This window comes from Melozone crissalis, unplaced genomic scaffold, assembly GCF_028551555.1.
Source record: "Melozone crissalis strain CALT ecotype California unplaced genomic scaffold, PUWL_Pcris_2 ptg000027l_1, whole genome shotgun sequence".
Lineage (NCBI taxonomy): Eukaryota > Metazoa > Chordata > Aves > Passeriformes > Passerellidae > Melozone > Melozone crissalis.
The window spans coordinates 47,237,149-47,250,750 of record NW_026535805.1 but is presented as its reverse complement, the minus strand read 5'-3'; the positions used below and the strand labels follow the sequence as shown (position 1 = coordinate 47,250,750).

Sequence of the window (13,602 nt, the reverse complement as noted above, 5' to 3'; positions counted from 1 at the left end):
TCCACAGTAACATCAAAAAGTTTAAGCCACAGGACTGGGAACAAAATGCTCGTGTCAGCAATAACTAAAACCCAGTAAGAGGCGCATCCCCTCTCCACGCTGCTTTGAGTCTGCTCCAAATACTTCAAAAGACAATTCTGCAATAGCAGCCTTTCTGTTACTGCTGCTTGCAACTGCAGCCCAGTGGGCCCCGTGTAAACTACTTTCTGAACAAGACCCTGACCCAATCAGCAATCCACATTATCAGACAAAAACAGAGAAGGAGAAGGCACTTGGGCAGCTTTTAACTTTTCAGCATAGCCATACCAAGATTACAAAATGCACACCCACCAAAAGAATAAAAGGGATGCTCCAGGCAGCACTGTAGATTATGATGGACATGATAGTGTAGGGAGGTGAGGTAAAACAGGATCAGTTCTGTGTTTGTGTGGAGACATTCACAATCAATAAATAAAACTGTATTCAAACATTTCCTGCTGACCCAATGCATTTTTAATTAGTAGCTGATGATCACAGAACAGCTTTCATCTCTTCGGAAAGTTGTATGTTTTATTTCAGCACAGGACATGTTTTATTTATGCCTAGCTTGGTATTCATAACGTACTCAATACAACAGGCCTCAGAAGTACTGGCATGAGCATGTAGAAATGCTGCATGTTGTTATTTCATCCTTTCTTAGCTGTATAAAGCCCTTGCACGCTCACCAAAGGCCTGACATGATGTGCATTCCTCACCAGCTTGTTTTAACTTCAGAGTGTCAGTGGGTGTTCTGTAGGTAGAGTTGTAGAAACACAGACTTTAAATGTTACCAAACACTGGATAAAAACCCCAGATAGTGAAACTGCAGGAGATCCTGTCAAAGCCTTCAGACTGTTGCTAGAAGTCCTTGAATGGTAAAAGGTCAGAAGCATTTTCAAGAAGCCACAAATACTGGTTTACAACAGAACACCAAAGCAGGAACTAAATTTTCATTGCCACCACCTCAGTGAAAGTGTCCAGCCTTCAACACTGAAGCAAACGTCAATATTGAAGAATATTTGTGAGAGAGAGATGCATGGTAGGTAAACATGAATATTAGAAGAAATAATAAAAGCTAAAGTATATTGCAAAACTTTGAAGACAAAGAAACACATAAACAGCTTAGTTCAAGGCCTCTTTAAAGGACTTGACTGTGTGTAACATTTGTAGCATACTATTTTGTTGGATTAGCTTGAGTACTTAGCATATTTACAGAGGATACAGTGAGCTGTTAGGAAGCTGAATTTTAAGATGGGGAGGTTATCTAGCTGCAGGCTAGAAGAAAATTTGCCTCATGACTGCTAAGCTCTGGAGTTTGTGGTGCTGTCCTGAAATGCAGCTGCAAGAATCCAGAGGCATATCATGACTGCAAGAAAGCTACATGCATGGAAAAGGTGTGGTAACTGTTCTATCTTCTAATAAACGTCACTGCAGTGGTTTTATGTAATTTGTATTGCCGTTCATGGAAGTTTACAGTTTCTTATGTATCTCCTGTCTAGCCATGAACAATACTGCAGATGAAAAAAAAGATAAAAAGGCCAAGATGAGGGTGGCAGAACACCGCCGGAGAGTCTGGCTGAATCCCCTCCCACCATAGGGCTGTGTCTTCCAAGGCGTCCCCACTGGGACATCTGTGCTTAGACAGTGCTACTGCTTGGAGCAGAGAGAAAAAACCAACTGTGCTTAAGTGTAAGCAGTCAGATAGCAAAACGTGAGACACTTTCATTGTTATGATTGGATTTTAAGTTATTTTTATAGAAACTGAATGTAATTAGTAAAGCTTTTTCTCTACTAATGACCACAGTGTATCTGTCTGGAAACCAGGCCAAACTAAAGCCAGTAGTTCTACTCCATAAATAAATTTTTAGGTTGCTAATGCTTTATTCTTTATCCAGCAATGTTTTACAGCTGCAGTCTGCTTCTGTAACCAGTTCTAGACCCGGAGCAGAATTTGGTTTAGATTTTCAAAAATCTCTTGAAAAATTATGATGACTGGTCTGGACCTCCTGGGAAAAAAACAGAAAAAAAAGAAAAAAAAAAAGAAAAAAGGAAAAAAAGAAAAAAAAGAAAAAAGAAAAAAGAAAAAAAGAAAAAAAAAGAAAAAAAGAGCTTATACCATTTAATGCTGCTGAAGCAATCCTCTATTCTATGGAGTCATCATCCCTCGAGGAGTTCAAAAAAAGACTGGATGTGGCACTTGCTGCCATGATCTAGTTGAATAGTTAGAACATGGGTTGGACTTGATGATCTTATAGGTCTCTTCCAGCCTTGAATTTCTGTGATTCTGTGATTCTGTGATATTCTGATGTGGATCTCAGCTTGGGGGACTTGCATGACAGTAGAAACATGGAGTCATTAAGGTTGGAAAAGGCCTCTAAGATCATCCAGTTCAGCTGCTACCTCTTACATCTCTTGGGTTGATAAGAATTAGGAGTGGGACAATCTGTGTTTCAGTGCTGCCTCAGTCAAGGGGGGTATCAAGGTCCTGATACTCATGGAAAGCAGCAGCACAGTGTGAGGGGAAACTCAAGTAACCTTACACGTAAATAAAACCATAAGTGGAAACAGACTGCATCCCCAGGTAATTATGGTGAAATTTGATGCTCCAGACAGTGAAGGACTCAATTTCTTAGTGTCTGAAAAGCCTTCCCCCCACTTCCTTTTTATTTCTGACACGAACTCCACCTTCTTGGCAGAATGAACAGAGGAAAATGCAATAGAAAGTAACAGTTTAAGCACTGGTGCTAGGCAGATGCTGTCTCACTATGGTCAGCTGGAGCAGGTCTTATGCAATGGTCTGTGGATCCAGGTTCAGAAAACACATCCCTTTTTTTCCCCCCTCAGTAAAAACGTAATGCTTGAAGTGGAATTAAGCTGAAGCATAATCTGTGAAAGCAGCATTTTCTTTTGATTAAAGTCAAAAATAAATTCAGTGTTTCTTCTACACACTTGCTTTCACATTTAATAAAATTAAAATATTATTTAAAAACCCAAATACCTAAACATTGTTCTAAGAGAATGCAGACCATTTCCCTATCTAATTAAGACTTTAGGCATGTGTGCATTTTATCAAAAAACAACAGTGGTATTTCTGCGAGCATATCTACATTGTAAATTACTTTGAAATTAAAATCACAAATTTTCAGTTATTGAGTTGCTTCACTAAGTACAGCAATTCTTTCCCTCCACCCACAACTTTTTCAGTTGAACACTATGTCCTAGCAAAGTCTTAGCAGCCTTTAAGAAGCCTTAGAACAATTCCTCCTGTTTTCCAAAAAAAATAACGATGCATGTTACAAAGCAAGATGTTAAACTGGATTGAGAGTCACTATAACTAAGAACAGATTAGTTTACCTAAGGAACTGCACACCTGCTGGTAGGGGCATGCTAGCCTATAAAAGACTGAAATGTTTTGTTCAAAGTACACAGAGTGCGCTGCACAGCATTAACAATAAATTGTGTCATCTAATATCTGCACAGTAGGCATCGTGAAGTAACACTATGCATACAATGTTTTCATTTTTGCCTTTTCTACAAGCAAATGAGAGTGCTCATGTCTCACAGAGGAGCACAAGTGGATACCAGTTTGCTTCTGCTTTGCACTGTGCTGTTACTAACAGCTTAGACCATGGGAGAGAGTCAAACCAGGCAGCTCATTGTTACCATACCTACAAAAATAGTTGTGTTTATTACCAACATCCTGAAATTGCAGATTCTTCTTAATGTTCCAGCTTCCAGAGTCAGATTTTCGCCTGAGCAATTATTTACATCATTGCTGAAAGACCCTTTGGTGTCAGGAATTTTTCACCTTTTTTTGTGTGTGCGTATCATATTCATTTGAAATAAATCAAAGAGAAATAAATCAACTTTGTGTTATCAACTCAGATAGTACAGGAAGAACAAATGCAGGAGTGGCATCCAGTGGCATCTAACCAGTAACTTATGAAGATAAACAAGATTTTCCCAGGTATATTTTTCTCAAGGGGAAATTTTTTGTGTTCTGCTATTCTATTTTCCCTTTCCTCCATCCTTCCTTCTTCCCCAAGGCAGTAGAAAAGAAGAGGAAATATAAACAGTTTGGGAGCAGATGGAGAGAATATATAAAAATCAACAGGCTAGAGGCAGATCTTCTCCCAGGCTTCCAATTTGGTTCCTATAAATTTTAAGTGCCTCTACCAGAGCAGCCAGGGATCCTCTTCCCCTGGAGTCACTAACATATCCAGCTTTCTTGCAAGACATTATGCTTTCACAAAAAAAAAAAAAAACTAATTGTTTTTTTTACTTTACTGCATGACTTTTTCACAGAATCTCCAGTTCTCTTGTTCTTGAGCCCCCTTGAGTCACTCTCACTTTCTGTGAACACACCATCTGATTTTAGGAGCACCAATACTTTTTGCATTTGTTTCTCTGTGCTAAAATTTGTGCTAAAGCCCAGGAAGTGCTGCAGTTCAGGGTTTTGATCCCACTGCCACTGACAATGCTCAAATTCTTATAGCTATCATTTTCCTTCAAGGCAGACTTGTTTCACTCCATGTCACACACAGACAAATGAGTGCAGAAGGATGATGCATCCAAAACTGGGGGATACCACTGCACAATAACTTGCAGGGTTTCTTAAGCTTCTTTATGTATGTTAAACTCCACCTCAAATATGAAGTAACTGCTGTATTAGAAGCACAAAAACAGCATTTAGCCTGACCTGTTTAAACCTACCTGCTTTAAAGGTTAATCAAAAAGCAACCCCTTGTATGCAGTCAATGAAACAAAGGATCAGACCATGTAGTTCAGGTTCCTGACCTTTTTTCACCTCAGTGTTCAAAGGAGTAAACCCTGTTTTCCTTCTGCAACAAACATCCCCAATGAATTATATAACTTTGCAGCTCAGAATTTTAAATTATAAGTAACTGTTACATGAAGGCCAAACACTCTACAGCGCAAACAGCTAGCGATGCAATGTTGTATGAACACTTGAAAATGGAAATTTCTTCCAAGTGGCCGTCATTATCTGCTTATAGCCTGAAATATGTTGTTTGTTTATTCCAAGTCAGAAATACAAGCTATGAGCATTACCAGTCAGAAAATTATCTGGTCTCTTGTGTTTGAGCCAAACCCAATATTGCTGCAAAGGGATGAAATTTCAGTAAAGTCAATGGAGTTATGCCAGGGCTTAGTTTAGTCAGCTCAGTACTGTCATATGCCCATACGTAAAAGTCGGATGGAAAAATTTATTTCATGCTGTAACTATAAATACTATAGCTTAATGAGGCTCCCTACTCCATTTTTTTCCATTGACTTTTATTCTACAAAAATCACTGACATTGATTCTAGAATAATTAATTGCATACTATATGCTAGAATAATGTATCACTATTATAATACTTTTTTTCCCCCTCAGCAGTGAGAATTCCATAACTAAAATGACAAGGCATTCTGTGCTGGTGGAATAAAATCCAGTTTAATTGGGCAGTTCTATACCCACCCATCACCCAAGCAGATGTCTCAGATGTCTCAGAAGATGTCACAGATGTCTCAGAACCACCCTGTTTCCTGTAGAGCGCTCAAGGACCAGCAGCCATCGGCCATGGCACTGCTGGGAGCTGCCTGGTGTGCAGGACAGGCAGCCTTAGAAAACACTCTGGTTTTGATATGCCCATCTCTGTAAAGCATAATTTGCTTATGTCTTGTGCCTTGTATCTATCTTTCTCACAGTAAACTAATAAACATATAGAAAACACATTTTTAGATGAACCCTTTTTTCCCAAGAAGACAGAAAATTACTGAAGCACACAAACTGGGCTATACTGGTTTGTACTGACCCACAGCGCCTGTCAGATTTGTTTTATAGGACCTCAGGGTTAAATTATGACATGTGTATGAATCTACTACCATATCCTCAGACTGTTTTGCTTTTGACTTAAAATTAACACAGACAAGAGTGCTTATTAAAATTAACTTTGCAGCTCTGGCTTGGCTGTAAGATCATTCTACTTTTAACACATTACTTGAGTGACCAAATTGATCTGGGAGGAGTAAACATGTAATCTGATCTTTGGTCACTCAGAAAACAACAAGAAATCAAGCTGCTAAGTGAGCATGTAACTTTCAGTAAATATGGGTAAAAGAAGCATAGAAGTTTAAGTTTTGCTGCTTGACTTGTTGGGGACAAGTCAAGGACTCATTTAGGAATCTCATGGTTTAAGAATTGCACATCATGTAGTGCATTGCTGTGCCATTCTAATATTGTGAGTAAGAATATCTGGTTAAGTCAATTTAAATGAAACTGAAGAATCACAGTTGCAATTTTCTGGGTAGTGCAGGACAGTATGATACAAATATCTATACTTTGACCATTTAGTTCTTAGTCTTGCTATCTTCTGAGCCAAGCATCAGGAGGTCAACCCAGAACATGAGAATGTCTCCAGGGCTTCTAAAGGAAAAGTAGTTGCCATCTGTTCACAAGGTAAGAGGCCTGAAAGACCCAAACAAAATGCATTAATAGGAAAAGATAAAATAGCTTAACTCAAAATCTGGATCTGGCTGCATCCTTCCAAAATAACGTTTTGCACAAGCTTCCAATGTGAAAATTACAAAAAAAAAATATACTGATACAGGCGATGACAAGCAGTCAGGAAGCCAAAATGGAGAGCAACAAAAATGCATTAAGGAATGCTAGAGGCAGTCATACACACGACTCCCATCTGCACACTACCCCAGCAAATGCTCCATGAAGTCAGTTCATTCATGGAAGTCCTTGCTCAATGACACCACTGACAATATGTTAACTGAGCCTTTCATGGTGTTGGCCCTGCTGGAACACAGCACTCACCATGACAAGATCTTTACTTAGCATAGCTACTGCAGTTAACAGATAGAACAGGAAAATCAAGAAAGAAATAAGAAGACAGCTATAATGAAGTATCTTGAAATACATGAAAATACTCTTTGTCTTTCACTAAGAAGACTGCAGCAAGGATAAACTCTCAAAATTTGAATTAAAAATACAAAAAACCGATGCATGTTACATCATATTAAGGTAGAAATCAGGAGCTAATTTTGAAATCGATAAATTGAATCAGTATTTCCAAAAGACATTTGCTGCATTTTTATGTTGCTGCTTTCAGATATTACTGGTGGGCAGGAGCACATAACCTCTGAAAGCAGACCTCTAGAGTAAACTGAAATATCTAAAGCCCTAGAAGTACGTTACAAACTCTAAAGGCTCCACAACATAACTATATGTACTCAGTGCTATGTATCTTTGAGCTTATACATTCCAATTTAAGTAAACCAGTCTCCCTTGCACAGAGATAAGGCAGCTGAGCTGTGTAAAACAAAAACTACCAACCATTACACTTGAATCTATATTTAGTATTTGCTGTGTTGTGCTTTAATTGCTGAAACTGCCTACACAAAAGCATTAAAAAAATCACCAGAAAAAATGCCATTATGAGGCACATTGAATGTTCAGAATAAAACTTAACCTTGAAAAATATTTACATCAGTTCTGAAGCACAAAAAAGTTCTAAAATACAGATGAATTATCAATATTTTGTTTCCATCAGGTATATGCAAAATGTAAAAAATACAAAGAACAAAAATATACTGAAACCCTCTTGGAGCTCACCATCATGAACAAAACAGAATCTGTTGGGAGTTCAAATTTGTATGAGCAGAGAGGAAAAGAAAATGTTGCGAGATTAGTGCCCTCTTTAAAAAGAACAGATAAGTTAGTAAATACTGTAACTTCCATGGAGCTGGCAAGTGAGCCAAGTTGGATAAGCAGATCCAGATATCTAATTTGAGAGGCTGTGAATTGTGTTTCCTTATCTAATGAGTCCCTTATTTTCCCTGGGTTTTTTTAGCATAATTTTTCTGATGACTTTCAAGTATAATTTTACACGAAGTATACATAGGTACTCAAACTGGAGCATATGGTAAAAGACTCTTTGCTAAAGACTCATTTATTTAAAGTAAAAGTGAACAGTCACTGAAATGGATGGTTTTTATAGAGTCCTGATCAACCATATCTCCAGCTGCAAGGATTTCTCACAGAAATTCTTTTTGCTGTCCTAAGTAGTGACTGCAATATAGGGTTCTACAGCCCCTGAAACTCAGACACATAAAACATTTCCACAGCACAGGCCTCAGGCTGCATACTGCAGGTCCTCCCTGCCCAGCAGTGATTCCATAGAGAGCAGCACAATATGGACCTACAAGTTCTGTGGTTGGATTTACCAGAGAAAAAGGGGCAGATAGCAGAGTCACTAGTTCCATGTTGAAGAGGACAAGGGCTCAAGGTCCTTGTGGCCCTGAATTCACAGAATGACTAGGTTGGAAGAGACCTTCAAGAACATTGGAGTCCAACCCATTCCCTAACACCTCAACTAAACCATGGCACAAGTGCCACATCCAGTCTCTTTTTAAACCCATTTAGGAAGGGTGATTCCACCACCTCCCCAGCAGACCATTTCACAACTTTATCACCCTTTCTGTAAAAAACTTTTTCCTAATATCCAATCTATATTTCCCCACTGGTCTGTGGGGAAGCTCTGCTTGATAGATATGCAGGGTTTGCATACCCACTTGTAAAGGCTTGAAAAGTAATTTCATAAAACCATAGAATGGTTTGGATTGGAAAGGACCTTAAACATCATCGAGTTCCAACCCTCTTGACACCTTGTACTAGACTGGGTTGCTCAAAGCCCTGTCCAACCTGGCCTCAAACACTGCCAGGGATGGGGCGTGCACCACTTCCTAATATCTAATCTAAACCTGCCCTCTGTCTGTTTAAAGCTATCACCCTTTGTCTGTCCTATCAATTTGACTGACCAGACCTCGGTAATGACTCCAATGATTGTATGAAGGATGAATAAGCACATTAGGACCATAGAACAAATTATCCACTTAGCTGTGCAACTTAAATCATACAGTTTATCACCCCAGCAGAGGACAGTGTTGAAGGAATTCAGGGTAAGGTTTCCCCAAGCCCTCATCCCCCATATGGTGAGCTCTTTGCAAAATCTGTCAGAGAGAAAGAGAGTGAGAGAGTTCTCATGAAGAACAAAAAGCCAGATTTCTGAATGTGCTCTTCCCTCACCCACACTCTTATCAGCTCTATTTTTAAATACAATGCTAGCTCCATAGAATCTCCTGAGATTTGACAGTTGGCAACACTGTTACAGATTAAACAGAAGAGTGGCAGACTTGGCTCAGCACAGCAAAGAGGGAGACCTGCCCCTGTGAGCATGTCACAGTGTCAGGAATAGCGTTTGCTGGACAGCAAATGAGCGTGATGCAGGCCTGCCCCTGTTCAGGACACATGACACAAATCTTTTCATCATATTTCAGCTTTGATGCAGGCACTGCCAGCCACTGCAAATGAGTAGGCAACTCATTTACTGGCTTGCTCGTATCTGCAGAGTAGCTGGCAAGTGCATCATCAGAGTTATTCATGACAATCCGTGTGTGGGTGTGTGTTGAGGCTTTCAAAGAGACGGTGTAAAATATCTGTTCCTTCAGGCCTTCATGGTATAGAGCCTCTCTTCAAAATCTTTCACTCTCATTCTGCCTGGCAGTTTCAGACATCACTTCCAAACTCGTGGGAGTGAGTCCTGCTGTGGCCATTTCAAAGATGATGAAAACTGAGCACACAGCAGCCCACTACGGAGTTAGGGAGGGAGTCCAGGGCTCTCCAGTTTTAATGTTTTCCTGTTAGACTGTGCTAAATGTGCTTACTACCCATAGATCTGTTTATTCATAGCTCAGTGAACTGATGTTTTGATTAAAATTGATTTTGTTGTAACAGTGCTGTCACTATTATTAACCAGTTTCAATTCCTTTAAAAAAAACCAGGGAGGATCCAAGCAGTTAGAGTACCTCGGTTCTGTGCAAGGCTGTTAGAAAAAGTATCAAAGAACAGATAAAATTTAAAAATAATGCAAGTTTAGAAAATTACTGTTTTCTTAATACCATTAAATACTATTGTCTGAACCCTTTAATACTACCCAGATGGCTAATAGAGAAAGAATGGTTATATTAGACAGAAGATTTTTATTAAAGACAGCTTTAGTTTTTTCAAACAGCACAGGTTTTTCTGGCTGGCAGAGTATCAGCTTGCCTAGTGAAAACTGTTTTCCCTTGGAAAGAAGAGACGGGTATAGGATGTACCCAAGAAAAGACAATTCCTCTTGGCTGACCTAAGCAGAAGAATTGGCTTGGGTCCCTGAAAGGAGTTCTTTCTTACTGCTGTTAAGTTGTTCAGCAGCTATACAGATGGACTGGTTTTTTGTTTGGGTTGGTTTTGGGGCTTGTTTCTTTGGGTTTGGGTGGCAAATTTTGTGTTTGGTTGTGGTCTTGTTTTTCTTCCCAAAAGAAAAAAATAGGAGGTTGAAATTAGCAGCAAGCTTGTAACAGATGGTAATGAAGAGAGTAGTGGGAGATATAGTAAAAAAGGTGATTTTCCACATCTGCAGAAGAGGAATGATGGAAATTAGGAAGACAATTCTGAAATAACATTAATTCCCAGACTAAAATTAAGGCATAGTTAGTTTTTCAGAAATAAGGAACTGGCTCCTGGTAGGAGGTCTGAATTTTCATTTGCCTCTTGAACAGCATGAAGTGCACTGTCAGTTCTCACTAAATAGCAACAGTCAAATGTAATGTTCTGGATGCTACACAAAAACATATATATGCACCATGACGTAGTAGGAATGTGACAGTATCAGGTTTTGGAGTTTTCATGTTCTCTTCAAAAACTCTTCAGTTCAGAAACTACTCCAACTTTCTTTGATGTAAAAGTTTTAGGCAGAAAAATAAGTAGCTTGATAAGTCTTTTCTTGCTTGCTTTCATGAAGTCTGGGCAGTCAGTAGAAAGAAAGAAAGGAGAAAAGGAGAAATTGAAAAAGAGTGAGGAGAAAGCTCTGAAAACTGCAGATTTGTTTCATCTTGCAGAGGGTAGGAGGGAAGCTTGGAGAGTAACATTATACTAATTCCTCTTTGGAATAATTTATAAAATTGGATATGCAGATAATTCACATACTGTAAGCAAAATTGGCCTGGAGACCACACAACCCAGCAGAGCTTGAAGAAGGCCCAGCTGTTCCTGTCCTTCAGGACACATCCTTGCTCAGTGCTTTGCTTACAAGCCGAGGTCTTTTTTGTCACCGTAAACAAAGAGAAACTCAAAGCAAGCAGCCAACCCTGCTCGCTGCCTATACACAGGGATTTCTGAGAAAGATGAAGAACAACCCCAGATAGTCCAAAAGCAAAAGGGCATTGCTTAAAGACAGTTATTTCCTTTCTTCAATTTGCATTGTCCTTACTCTTACTTGAATATGGATCATTGTTAAATGAGAGAAAGATAAAATAGAAAGCCATGGAAAAAACCTTAATAGACATATTCCCTTCTGGGCATTAATATCAACAATGAAGCAGTTACTTTGGTTACCTTGTTTGTGATCTGTCCTTGTTCCTGTCAGGAAGGCTTGCAATTCCATTTACAGATTCCCCCTCCATAGTGAAACTGTGTTCAAGCACAACTATTCATTTCCAAGTGGCAAGATAGCAACCACATGTTAACAATTTCCTTCTCAAGACCTAGATGCTGCAAGTGAAAAATCATGCCTTGGCTTTCTGCCTGCTTCTGTCTGGCTTAATTAGCTGATCACACCAACAATCTCAGCTAAAATGATTCTTAGCACAAGGGTAGGGGGGAGCTGCTTGAGCAGAACTGGGTGAAGCTTTACACTGAGAGACTACCCTAGCAAGATCTGAGAAGAAAGGATCAAGGGCTTTGTCTCAGCACCTTCCTTTCCAGACAGAATTTGAATTTTTGGAGACTGAAAGCAGAATCCTGAATAAAGCCTGATGCCTTCTAAAACTGCACTAACTGCAGCTACACAAGTTCAGACATTGGTCTCGGGGGATTGTTCGGATCACTGTAGAGAAAGAGAACCACTCTAAGAAATCTTTATCACAATCTCCCAAAGTGCTTTGTGTTTAGAATCACTTTGCAGCAGTGAAAATTACGTTGAAGAGAAGAATCATAAACATTTGCTCCATTGTCTTAGCTTATTTTTTTTTCCAGTGACTGAGTGTCGTCAGCTCAGTCATAAAATTTCCTAAATTTTCTCAGTCATATATTTTCCCTACCTCTTTACTGCTTGGTGGTGGCACTGCACAGCATGGTAGCCCCACGTCTGTAGTATATTCACCAGCACAGAACTCATGTTTCAGTGCTCTGCCTGGAGGACTGTACAAAATAAAGTTTTCCATGGTAATCAAGTCAAAATGACATGTCCCCATTTCCTAATGCAACCCTGAAAGTGCTGAACAGCAGTAAAACAAACACTTAATAGCATTTATGGTTTAAACATACTTAAAACAAAGATCCTAAAGCCTTTACAAAAACAAACTGCACTTCTCAGCCATCACACTTCTCAGTGTCCATCACAAAGATTTTCCAGCTACAGATTATTTTTAGTTCAAGTTTTAACTTGGTAAGTTAAGGCATACAGACTGAAAGTGTATCCAGTTAGCATAGTCAGTTTATATTGTTTGATTTTTTCACAATTTAAGATATGCTGCATAGATCTCCAGTGAAGACATGATGGTTTATTCACATCATCCCACAGATGAAGAGAGTCCCATGTGTTTATTCGGTGCAGGGCTGGTTTGCTTCAGCAGACGAGTACATATTAGCAAACTGAAAAGGAATGCAGCAGCCCATCTCCTATAAACACCATTTGGCTATTTAAGCCTACACTGCTCTAGAAATAGAATTATATCTCACAAACACCACCAAATGCCGGAGCATATAATTTATTCACTGCACGCTATATTATTTTCAAATCAGATTTTATCTGTCTCTGACTATATAAAGCTGGGGAAATAGTCTCATACACATGGAACACTTCTGCACTAAGGAATTATGCCACTTTGGAATCAATTTACAGGCTGTGCATTGAAGATCAGTCTACAAGGCAGATTCAGATTTTGATTTGGGTCTTGCTTCTGGTTCAGTGACTGACCTCAGATGTGTTCCCTGGCATTTGTTTTTCACAGAGACTTTGTTGGCTCTGCTTTCCTTTGTCCTATATCATCTTCTGTTGCCATCCCTGGTATCTCCTGCTTGCTTAAACACAGTCTCTGGGATGCTGTTTTTTCCAAGCTAAGAACAAGCACCTTAACACTCCCATTCATCCAGGTGAAGACCATGCAGTCAGGTCAGCAGTCTGCAAACCTTCGTACAAATACTCCCTTATTTTGGCCAAGTAAGGACCATAATCCATTTTAGTGCCTCAACATGTAAAGATGATCCAAATTAAAAAAAATAAAAAGGTTACATTTGATGCAGGCAGATAATGAAGCCTTAGGACACATCCCTATCTAATCCATCTATTTCAAATTGGGAGTTTGAAACCTTCTTTGGACAGTACAGTTTTGCACACAGAGGATAAGCTCTGGTCTTTTATGCCTCCTCCTTTAGTTAAGCTAGGTTTTCACACCGACAGCAGAGCCATTGTGTGCATGACATTTACTGCTGGAAATGGATGCTGTGTCTTGGCAATGAATGGAAAATCTGAG

General features: G+C 39.3%; 1 protein-coding gene across 1 annotated transcript in view; it reads right to left on the bottom strand.

Annotated features, from left to right (window-relative positions):
• CEP85L (centrosomal protein 85 like) overlaps positions 1-13,602 on the bottom strand; it is a 131,404-nt gene that overhangs the window by 101,404 nt on the left and 16,398 nt on the right. The window lies entirely within an intron of this gene.